This window comes from Cannabis sativa, chromosome 3 (genome assembly GCF_029168945.1).
Source record: "Cannabis sativa cultivar Pink pepper isolate KNU-18-1 chromosome 3, ASM2916894v1, whole genome shotgun sequence".
NCBI classification, from domain to species: Eukaryota; Viridiplantae; Streptophyta; class Magnoliopsida; order Rosales; family Cannabaceae; genus Cannabis; species Cannabis sativa.
The window spans coordinates 46,513,996-46,525,483 of NC_083603.1; positions in this window are offsets into that span (position 1 = coordinate 46,513,996).

An 11,488-nucleotide genomic window follows, 5' to 3' on the forward strand; every position below is an offset into this window, starting at 1 on the left:
AATAATAAAAAAAATAAATAAATCAATTTTTTTTCTCAAAAAAAAAAAAAAATTATTTCCTTTCTTTTTCTTTTTCTTCTTCCTTTTGCCTGGAACCAACCGAGTTCCTTCTTCTTCCCCTGCGACTAGAACCAGCCGTTCCTCCCCACAGTGAACCCTGCGACTACTCTCTCTCTTAGATCTGTTCTCTCTTTCTCTCTCTCTCTCTCTCTCTCTCTCTCTCTCTCTCTCTCTCTCTCTCTCTCTCTCTCTCTCTCTCTCTCTCTCTCTCTCTCTCTCTCTCTCTCTCTCCACGTTTAGCTGACTACTACAAAAACTCCATTTTAGGTCCACTAAAATTGGACTAAATAAGTATTTTCAGTCCATTTTGTGTTGGACATAATATCCAGGGACATAAAAAGGGTATTTTTCTAGTCCAAATATTTCTAGTCTAAAATTGATGGACATGATATTAAGACTCATACTAGGAACCCCACTCTAGTCAAAGTGTGTTGGACGTGAAACACCTTTTTTATAATTTCTTTTATTTAAATTATACACCAAATTAATGAAAAATAAATTTTCATTTGGGAACATGGACGTGGTGATTTGACTCTCATTTGCTAGTTGTAGTGATTCGAAGAAAATTTTATAATTTATTATGATATTAACTATAATAATTTAGTACAAATAATTAATACTACTTTTAGATTTTTTTTTTTCAAAAAAAAAATACTATGAGATTCTAACACAAAACAATACCAATTTTAAATTAAACACAAATCATATATTACAAATGAAAAAACTTAAAAAATTAAAACATGTATGTATAAAAACTTAAAAACTTCAATTACACGACTGGCATGACCAAAGTTATCTCTCTCACTCTCTCCTCTTTCTCAACCTAATATAGTCCTACCTATCTTTTTCTCCAACTGATAAATCATAAATCAAACTTAAAATATGTATATGTTGACCTCTCTTTTAGCCAACGACAGTGAGTCAAATAATAAAGCGATTAAGTAATGTAAGTGAAAGAGAACAAAAACAATAAAGTAAAATGAACACCAAATTTTAAAGAGGTTTGGCCCCATAAGTGTAGTAATAGCCTACTCCCCTTGTATTGTATTGACTTAAGAGAAGGAACAAAGTGTTCTTCTTCTTAAAAGCTCTTACAACTGATATCTGAGTGTGTTTCTCTTTTAGATCACTCTTTTCTCTCTAGAATATCTCTCTGGGGTAATTCTTTCAATCCCTTTCATAGTGAAGTTAGGTCACTGTTTATATGGGCTTAATATATGAGGAATGGTTTCTCTTTTGCTTGCGATGCACAAAATAGGAAATCACAATAATTCTATAATTACAATATATTAAATAGGAAACTATAATAGGTTGCCATTTTTTTCTGACTCAATCCCACGATTATAGGAATTGTCTTCGTTTCTAGACACAACGAGATTATTCTCTAAAGTTGTTGTCTCTTGTAAGTCGCTCAACTCAAACACGCTTCTACCTAATCAGATGTCTTCTCCATAATCATGCTTGGATAACCGACTATTAAAGATGTTGACCAGTCAGGTGCAGGCTGCTAAGGACATTTTCCTCTGCTCAGGTATCAGAAATATAGGACACGTGTTATTTGATCTATTGCCACGTCAATGTGCAAAAAACTGGATAATATTTACCCCCCAAGTTTGCGCGGGACCTTCCTGGTCGCACGAGGACTTCACTCAGTTCAGAGTCTTGTCCGGATGGGTGATCTGTGTCCTAGGCGTCGAATGAGGAACAGATGTGACCCTGACTAGGGGTCTCTTCAATTTTGGCTCATTTAATGCTAACTGACAGTCCTACCTCGAATCATAGCTCGATGTCTGCGCGTGCTAACGGTTACTCTGCTTGTAATGAGTACATAATGTATACTTTGGGGGGGGGGGGGGCGAATTCGAGGAGTTTAAATTTTTGAAATGATTATTTCCCTTTTTGAACTGCTTATAAATAGGATCGAAAACCTCCAATGATCCTTTTAGCCATTTTCATTCCTAAAAAACCAGAGCAAAAAATTCTTAAGCGAATTTTTCTCTTAAATTCTTTGAAGGATTCCCAGGAACACTCTCGACAACATCATCCGAGCAAAACAAGAAGCTTCAAACTAGTGAGTAAGTTCTTTATTTCCTTCTTTTATACATTTTCAATGAAATGCATGCTTAATTTTTGGGTTTCTGGCCATGAATCTTGCCTGTTCTAGAACTGTTCTAGGATACCCATAGAAATTCTAGGTTCGAAGTTTAGAAATCTTGAATGTGCTTAACTACCATGACGTCTGATTTTAAGTGCGCTTCATTTTTAACCTTACAATATCCATTTTCACTTATCCATTAAGGGTTTAGTGAAAATTAAACTCCAATTCGAAGTTTTGAACAACTGGGTTGAAAATTCCATGTCTGAGTGAAATTTTTGTTCTTGATTCCCCAATCAGACCTGATCGGTACATTCAACCTGTTTTATTCGTTGCTCCGACCTGATCGGTTTGGAGAACATGTTCAAGAGTCCTCCCACAGTCGACAAGAAGTCTAAGAAAAGAGCTACCCAAGTTGGTGATGCCTTGGGTTCTGCCAAGAAACCCAAAAGGACCAAAACCACGACCAATAAGAAGAAATCATCAGGCCAACTCACCATCGAGCCAACCAAATCTCCATAGAAGGAGGTCCCAACTGCGATGAGTGTCAATGAACAACCCACTGGGTCAATGCACCAAGTGAAGTTCTTTGGCCCTCGTCTAGAGATGGTTCTCCTCAAACCCTCATGGCCGGGACTGAAGGCTCGCAGCTCTGCTCATTGCACGCTTCCAATGGTTGGCGTCACTTCCAGAGTCTTAGGTCTACCGACTGGGAGCTTCTCACGCGAGGCAGCTCTAAGGATCTGGCAAAAAAGGGTTATGAACTCATGCATCAAGTTAGTTTCCTTTTCTCCTTGTTCTCACTTTTCCTCATTTTATTATCTTTACTTCTTTTAATATGCTTCCTTCTCGCAGGCATTTCTTCTTTCCTTTGCTATCCATCATAGGTCGTCTCAGCGGTCTGAAATGCATGAGGTTGAGCTTCGCCAGAGCAGGGAGCACAGGGACACCCTGGCCAAAAAATGGAATGACTCTATGGCCGAGGTGTCTCGTGCAAAGGAGGAGGCTGAAAGGCAAGATCAGGTTGACCAGAAGACAATCAAGGAACTTGAGGATGCAATCAAGTCCCTCCATGGCGATCATGACAAAAAGCTCAAAGAGGCGGAAGCTGAAACCAAAGACAGGGTTAATAGCATTGTCAGAAGGACCATTTATCAAGCCTGGTTGGCTAACCCTGACATGGACTTCAGCTTCCGGGTGAAGGAGCTGATACTATGCTTACCTTATGCGAGAAGACCAGGAGAGAAGAACTTGGCGAGGAGGAAGAGGTTGAGGTGGAACAAGAAGATTTATCCAAGTCTTCTACAATGTAGGCTTGGTTTTTAACCCTTTTTTTTTATTTAGGAAAATGGCCAAGTGGCTGAGACAATAGTTTGCCCCTTGAGGCATTTTCTATTGTAAAGACAAATTTGTATTGTTGGATGGCCAACTTTGCTTTTATTTTATCTTTTTATTTATTGCCTCGCATCTTTATTCTTGAACTTAATATATTTGTTTGTTTGCATTTTTTATTCACTACTTAATAAACAATTATATTTTGATCAAACTTTAAATACTTTAAGTAAGTATTTTTATTAGTCTCGTTTTTCCTTTAATAATATTGCTTAAGTAGTTAAAATTAATTAACATGGTACATATGGAGAGATGATCTCGAGGACACACCCTTGTTAGTTTTTGTTTACTTGACTTATTTAAGTTGGTATTTGGTTTAAAATATTCTTTTTTCTATAACAGATATCGTATTTTTCTTTGTTTTTTTTTTGTTAAATATTTAAAAATATTAAATGTGAGAATGGAAGAGTAGAATAAATATTGATCATGGTGGTGATCATTAATCAGCAACAGTATATTTGGAAAAGGTTACTTAAAGCGCTTAAAAATGTTCAAAAGCACCTTATTTTTGATTATCTGTTATTAATTATATACCTTTGCCAAGGAATAAAATCCGAGGAGTTATATTCCCAAGCTGCAAAGTAAACAAGTATATATATGTTTTAGCATGAATTAATAAATGTACCTAATTATTATACAAATATATTAAAAACAAACATATATGCTTGTCATTACATATATATAAGATCGATATGTAATTAACTTTACTATTGTTCTTCCAAAATGAATCCCCTATATAGCTAGCTATTGCCTTTTTTAAAAAAGGAATCGATGGACTTTTTTTTAATATATACATATGGCCATGTAAAGAAAGGCATGCTCATTTGCCTAGCATAGCCTTTTTCTTCTTTAATTTTGTTTTTTAATCTAATGAAATGTTGGTGCGAATATATACATAAGAAAAATATTTTTTTGTTGTTGCATTTTCCAAATGTAAGAATTTGCATTAAAATTGTTGTTGTGATGATGAATAAGATTTTTCAAAGCTTATTCAAGAGCTGTTATTATTATTATTATTATTATTATTATTATTATTATTATTATTATTATTATTATTATTATTATTATTATTATTATTATTATTATTATTATTATTATTATACGATGCTGCTCGAGAAACCCTTTTGCTACCAGTTGAGCTTTATGATTTTTGACAATGTTATTAGGGTTCTCTTTCAGCTTAAAATTCCACTTACACTTTAATATCCTATAAAAATTATTATGATAATTAAATTGGCATATTTTATTAAATATGTGATTGTATTAATGTTGGGGTAAGATTATGATCTTACTTAAGTTAATTGTATGATAATTAGTAAAAATTTAATAAGTGGTTAATAAAGCGTAATTTATTAATTACGAAGATTTTATCAGATATTGTGGGAATAATAAACATTATTTATGTGATAAAATGTTTTTGGGCGCCCGACCTCCGTGGGAGTTTGGCGGAGTGGTCAGAAATGTCACGGCAATAAAGTATGGATTAAATAGGAATTATATTGTACTAGTTTAGAACATTAAGTTGTTAGTTTAGCAGATTAGTTAGGAATTACCTAAGTTACCCCTAGGGGTATGTTTGGGTTTAAGTGTAGTATTAAGGGCAAAATGGTAAATGTGCTAAGTTGATTTTAGGATTTTGATTAATAGTTTGGTATTATCTTGTTAGATTAGATAAGATTTTATATTATTAATATTATTAAGTGTATATGCATGAGATAAAATAAAAGTTTAGAAAAAGAAAGAAAAATTAGAAACCCATCACCTTTCTCTCTCCTCTCTTTCAACTCAAGGGAACCAGCTGAAGCTTAGGGAGAATTCAGCCCACTTCAAGCAATTTCTTGGCAAAATTCATAGTACTAGGTGTTACCCAAGTTGAGGTAAGTTCTTGGTATCATTTTCTTTGATTTTCCATAAGTTTTGAAATGATTTTTGGTTAGGGTTTTAGGGTTTTAGAATTGTGGTGTTGAGCTGTGATAAGAGGGTGTTTTTAGGGTTTGTTTAGATTCTAATTAGAGGTATTGTATGGCTGTTAGGATTGGAGTTGTAATTATGGTTTAAAAGCTTAACCTTGGCTTTTCTATGGTGATTTGAATAATTTGATGAGTTGTGGTGAATTGATGATTTGGATATGTTATTTATGTGATATTGAATTGTTCTAGAGATTTTGGTTAGGTTTGGTGGTGATTTGATCATTTTGAGGGAAGAAAACCCAAAAATTTCTTCCCTGTCAAAACTGGTCGACCAGTTGGTTCTGGTATGGCAAAACTGGTCGACCGATTGCCCTGCAGGAAAAAAATTTCTAGGTTTTCTTCGAGTTCAATTTTGGCTCTGGGTGGTACCTAGTATCTAATTTAGGTTATTTAGATGTTGTATGGCCTATTTTGAGGTTGTTGGAGATTACGTTTTGTCCGGTTACGGGAATTAAGGTTTGTCCCCGAAATTTTGGTTTAAGGCATTTATTGAATTTTTTTGTTGTAGTGACATAGGATTGGGATCGTCAAACTTTGTTTTCACCCAGGTCGGCCCGCACGCCTGACATTGAATTGAGGTAAGAAAAGTTTTATGCACTGCTAAGCGTGTTGGTAAGAAACGATTATTATCGTTTGTGACTCGATTACGATCAAGGTAATAATAAGAAACGATTATTATCATTTGTGACTCAATTATGATCGAGGTAATAGTAAGAAATGATTATTATCATTTGTGACTCGATTATGATCGAGATAATGATGTGGAACGATTATTATCGTTTGTGACTCGATTATGATCGAGGGAAGGACACGGTCATTACCGTTATTGAGATTAAATAAAGATACGGTCATTACCGTTATGAGTAATTACTTGTTGAAACTGCAGATAGGTTTCTTACTTACCGTTTGCTTTATCGGACAACGATAGTGACATAGATAGCTCGTGGATAACGAGTGGTAAGGGTGCTTTATGAAGCATTGAGATTATGTGATTGTGGTGATGTGTGATTAGAGTGCTTTATGAAGCACTGAGATTATGTGATTAGGTATTGAGTGAATAATCGTAATTTGTAATGATGGGTTGCCATGATTATCTTTTAATGCGTAATATACGTGTTTGTATAGACTTAGATTATATTTACATGCTGAATATGTAATGAATCACGAATATATATATTATGTATGACACATATTTCCTCATCATTGAAATATGAAATACATTATGTATACTAACACTGGTGGTAAGGCTAGCCGATACGCTACCTACCCGACCTTCTCGAGCATCTCGAATGGCCCTAAGAACTTAGGGCTCAAATGTTTTGAGTTTGCTGGAGTCTAACACATCTGCTAACAATCCTATACATCTACTATGTCGTAAATCCTTTTCCTTTAAAGCTGAAATGATTAGAATCTGAGAACCATGAATGGATCCTACAAAACAAAAGGCTCCTCATCCCTAAACTGAAAGATTTCCATTCCCAGATTGACGTCCCATTCGCCAATTCTAACTTTATGAGATCAACACTTAACTTTCTGTCAAATGTCTTAATCCATAAAAATTAATCTACCTTTTAGAAATAACCAACTTCCTATTAAACTTACTAATCATTTTAACTGCCACCTATAAATATATTTAAGAGTCAAATAATATTGAGTAGAAGGAATTATTGATGAGAAGCTGACCTGTTGTTATCGACGAATTAGTTGCAGTGTCAGCCTATGTAATAGCGAACACTCGAGCTAGGATAGTAATTTCTCCTCTTCTTGACTCTGCTTTCTTCAATTGAGGGAAGTCCTTTTTTAAATTCCCCACAAGACCACACTGAAAACATGTTCTTCTGTTGCATTCACCTAGATGATGCTTTTTACAACGAGGACACTCAGGATAAGTATAAGTTTGACAACCACCTCTGTTTTGTTTTCACGAAATCTCTTACTCAGACTCGAGTCACTTGGTGCTGGATGAGTTTTTCTTTTCTAGTCTTTGTTGGAATCACCACTATCCCTAACATAACCAGAAGTAGGAAGAGTGTTGGTCCCACAAGCACTAGAAGTCCCCAGGGGCTTTTGTAAAAACTCAAATGCACCTTCGGCTCAAAGAGCCTTATCCACCATCTCAGCATACGTGATGGTATCATTAGTAGTAATGACCAAATCATGCTCAATCTTGGCATTCAATCCAGACAAGTACTTCTTTTTTTTTTTTTTGTTTTGCTAAAATCTATGGGTACTATACTTGAAGCTAACTTAGCAAGTCGATCAAATTTTGTTGTATATTCTATCACTGACATATCCTCTCCTTGAATCAACTCAGTAAATTCTTTCCTCTTGCTACTACGAACTCCTTTATTGTAGTACTTAGCATTAAACATATCTTCGAATTCCTCCCAAGTCAATGTAGTGACGTCGCGAGTGAGAGATACCATTTTCCATCACACGAGAACGTCTTCCTGCACTGAAACTGTAACACCCTAACTACCTTAGGCGTATTACGTGATTTTTAAACGTACTGTGCAGCTCGTTGCTAATCAACGAGGTTTATGGAAAAACGTGATTAATTAAAATTTTGCTTCTTGATTAAACTTGTAAAACATATTACAAAAGACTCGGGATCCCGATTATAAAAATATTTACAAAAAGTTTAACTGTTTAACTATTACATCAAAATAAAAGTCGTCTAACGACAGTTACAAAAATCTCAGCCTTGCTGTCCCGAGGATCGTACGCTCCAGGCCTAACCGCCCCGACATGTACAATCTCATAAGCTCGCTCACGGTCCATCAGCTATAGCCTTGCCTTTACCTACACATGAACATAAACTGTGAGTCGACAGACTCAGTAAGAAAAGCATAATAATATCATACATAACTAACTGCCGTGTCCAACACGATACTGAGTCCCGCTACTGCCATGTCCAACATGGTACTGAGCCACTACTGCCATGTCCAACATGGTACTGAGTTTTGAACGTTCAGGGGACGGTACTATTGACAAGTATCCTCCTGATCGGTCGAACCGGTCATACTCCGCCGCCGGTCATACTCCGGCTGTCTGCAGAACGGGATAGGTCAATAGCACTGAACCACCAACCAAGTGTCAGCCTGATCGGTCGAACCGGGTCATACTCCGGCTGCTGGTCATACTCCAGCCTGTACCGACGTGACAGGGTTGGATGGTTCGAAGCCTAAATACATAACTAATGTAATCTAGCAGGCTTCCTACATGCACACTAAACATGTAATCTACATATGCATACTGTTATACTAATCTTACCTGGATTCCGATTTCAGGTGTGCTTGGTCAACCCGACCGGAATCGAAGCCGAGCTACGGACACGGCTCCTAAACCATAAAAATCACAACGCTATAAGTGACACGCTAAATCACTTCCCGGGGACTAAAACTTGAAACTAAAAGTTTCCCTATCGATAAAAAGCATGGCAATACCCCTAAAAACATAAAAACGAGGAAAACTAGGGTTCTGAAAAATCCCCCAACCGGTAGACCGGTTGCCCAACCGAAATTCCGGTACTGGGAAATTCAGGACCCCCATCCGAAATTCCGGATGCACAACCGGAATTCCGGTTCCTCGCAGGCAGCAACTTCAAAAATTCATAACTCGACCAATTCAACCCCAATTGGCACCAAACTTTCCAGACCTGCTCTAAACCTTCCCTAGAACAAATCTAAGGCAACAAACTAACCCAGAAACCACAGAATCAAAAATCACCATTGGAGCTCAAGCTTTGAGTTCCAAACTCAAGCTTGAGCAAATCCACCTAAACATGCATTCCACTAGCTTGATTCAACTTAAACTAGCATAAAATCATCTCTGAAAACAATTAGAAACTACAGCAACAATACAGAAACAGAATCACTATAATTTCCTCCAAAAATCATGTTTTTGCAAAGAAAACTCAAAGCTTAACAATCTAACCTACATGCTTTCATCATAGCTCAATTAATATCAATTAACATGCTTTAAACCACATATATCCACAACAAAATCACAGCAGCAACATATACCAAAATCATGCATGCATTTCATCAATTTTCATAAAAAAATCTCAAGAAAACTAATTAGCAAAAGCAAGACAAGAATTACCTTGATTAGAGACACACTAACAAGCTGAAATTTACTTGAAATTGAAGAGGAAAAATCACCCTAGAAGCTGCCTCAAATGGCCGAAAAGAGAGAGAGAGAGTTGAGAGAGTTTTCTTTTCAAAGTTTTCCAAATTTTTACTAAGTGTTGAAAATGAAAGAAATTAAAAGAGTAAAGCCATTTAACTAATTATTTCAGCCACTAACACACATAAAATAACTATTTAAAAATAAACATTTAATTCACATAAGACAAAATACCAATGGGGCAAAAAGACCATTTTGCCCCTCCACCATAAAATCATGAAAATCATACTAAAGGGGTATTTTTGGGACATTCTAAATTTCCGGCCATTCCCGACATTCCCAATGTCTAAAACCCGTCCCCAAATTACTAACATACTAAGTTGTGATTTCTACTGAGCCAAACACCGAGTTCCAAAATACCGGACACCGGAAATGCAAAATATAAGAACTACTGATGACATAATCATGCATTTCTGAATTCCATAAATAACAGTAATAAATTATTTAAATAGCTATAAATAATTTCATAATTAAACATAAACAACTGCTGATTTCCAAATTAACTAAGCGGGCTTTACAACTATTCCCCCCTTAAAAGGATTTCGTCCCCGAAATCTAACCTGAATAACTCTGGATATTGAGCTCGCATATCTGACTCTAGCTCCCAGGTGGCTTCTTCCACCTTACTGTTTCTCTAGAGAACCTTGACCAAAGCTATGGTCTTATTCTGAAGGACTTTATCCTTTCTATCCAGGATCTGCACTGGTTGTTCCTCATATGACATGTCTGGCTGAAGCTGAAGACTCTCATAACTGAGTATATGAGAGGGGTCTGAAACGTATTTTCTCAACATTGAGACATGGAATACGTTGTGCACTGCTGATAAGGCTGGAGGCAATGCTAACCGATATGCCACTTGACCTATCTTCTCGAGAATCTCGAAAGGTCCTATAAACCTGGGGCATAACTTGCCTCTTTTCCCGAAACGTTTAATCCCTTTCATCGGAGATACCCGTAAAAACACATGTTCCCCTACTTGGAACTCAACATCCCTGCGTTTCGGATCTGCGTAACTCTTCTGTCTGCTCTGTGAGGCAAGCATTCTAGCTTTTATCTTTTCTATTGCCTCATTGGTCCGCTGAACTGACTCTGGACCTAGGTATTTCCTCTCCCCTGTCTCATCCCAGTGGATAGGGGATCTACATTTCCTGCCGTACAACAGTTCATAGGGAGCCATCCCTATCGTACTCTGATAACTGTTGTTGTAAGAGAATTCTATCAACGGTAGATATTTACTCCATGAACCCTCAAAGTCCATAACACAGGCTCTCAACATATCCTCCAATATCTGAATTGTCCTTTCGGACTGACCATCTGTCTGAGGATGGAATCTTTGTCTTGAATTTTAGCTTTGTACCCATTGCCCGTTGCAAACTTTGCCAAAATTTGGAGGTGAATTTCGGATCTCTGTCCGAAACTATAGACTTCGGTACCCCGTGAAGTCTCACTATCTCTCTGACGTACAGTTCTGCCAACTGATCCACTGTGAACGTTGTTCTAACCGGCAGAAAATGAGCAGATTTTGTAAATCGGTCCACCACTACCCAGATGGAATCATGCATACCCGTGGTCCTAGGTAACCCGACCACAAAATCCATCGTAATATCCTCCCATTTCCATTCTGGTAGGGTTAGAGGCTGCAACAACCCTGCTGGTCTCTGATGTTCAGCCTTGATCTGCTGACAAGTGAGGCATCTCGATACGAATTCTACCAAATTCTTCTTCATACCGTTCCACCAGAAGTACGGTTTCAAATCTTGGTACATCTTGGTGGTGCCGGGAT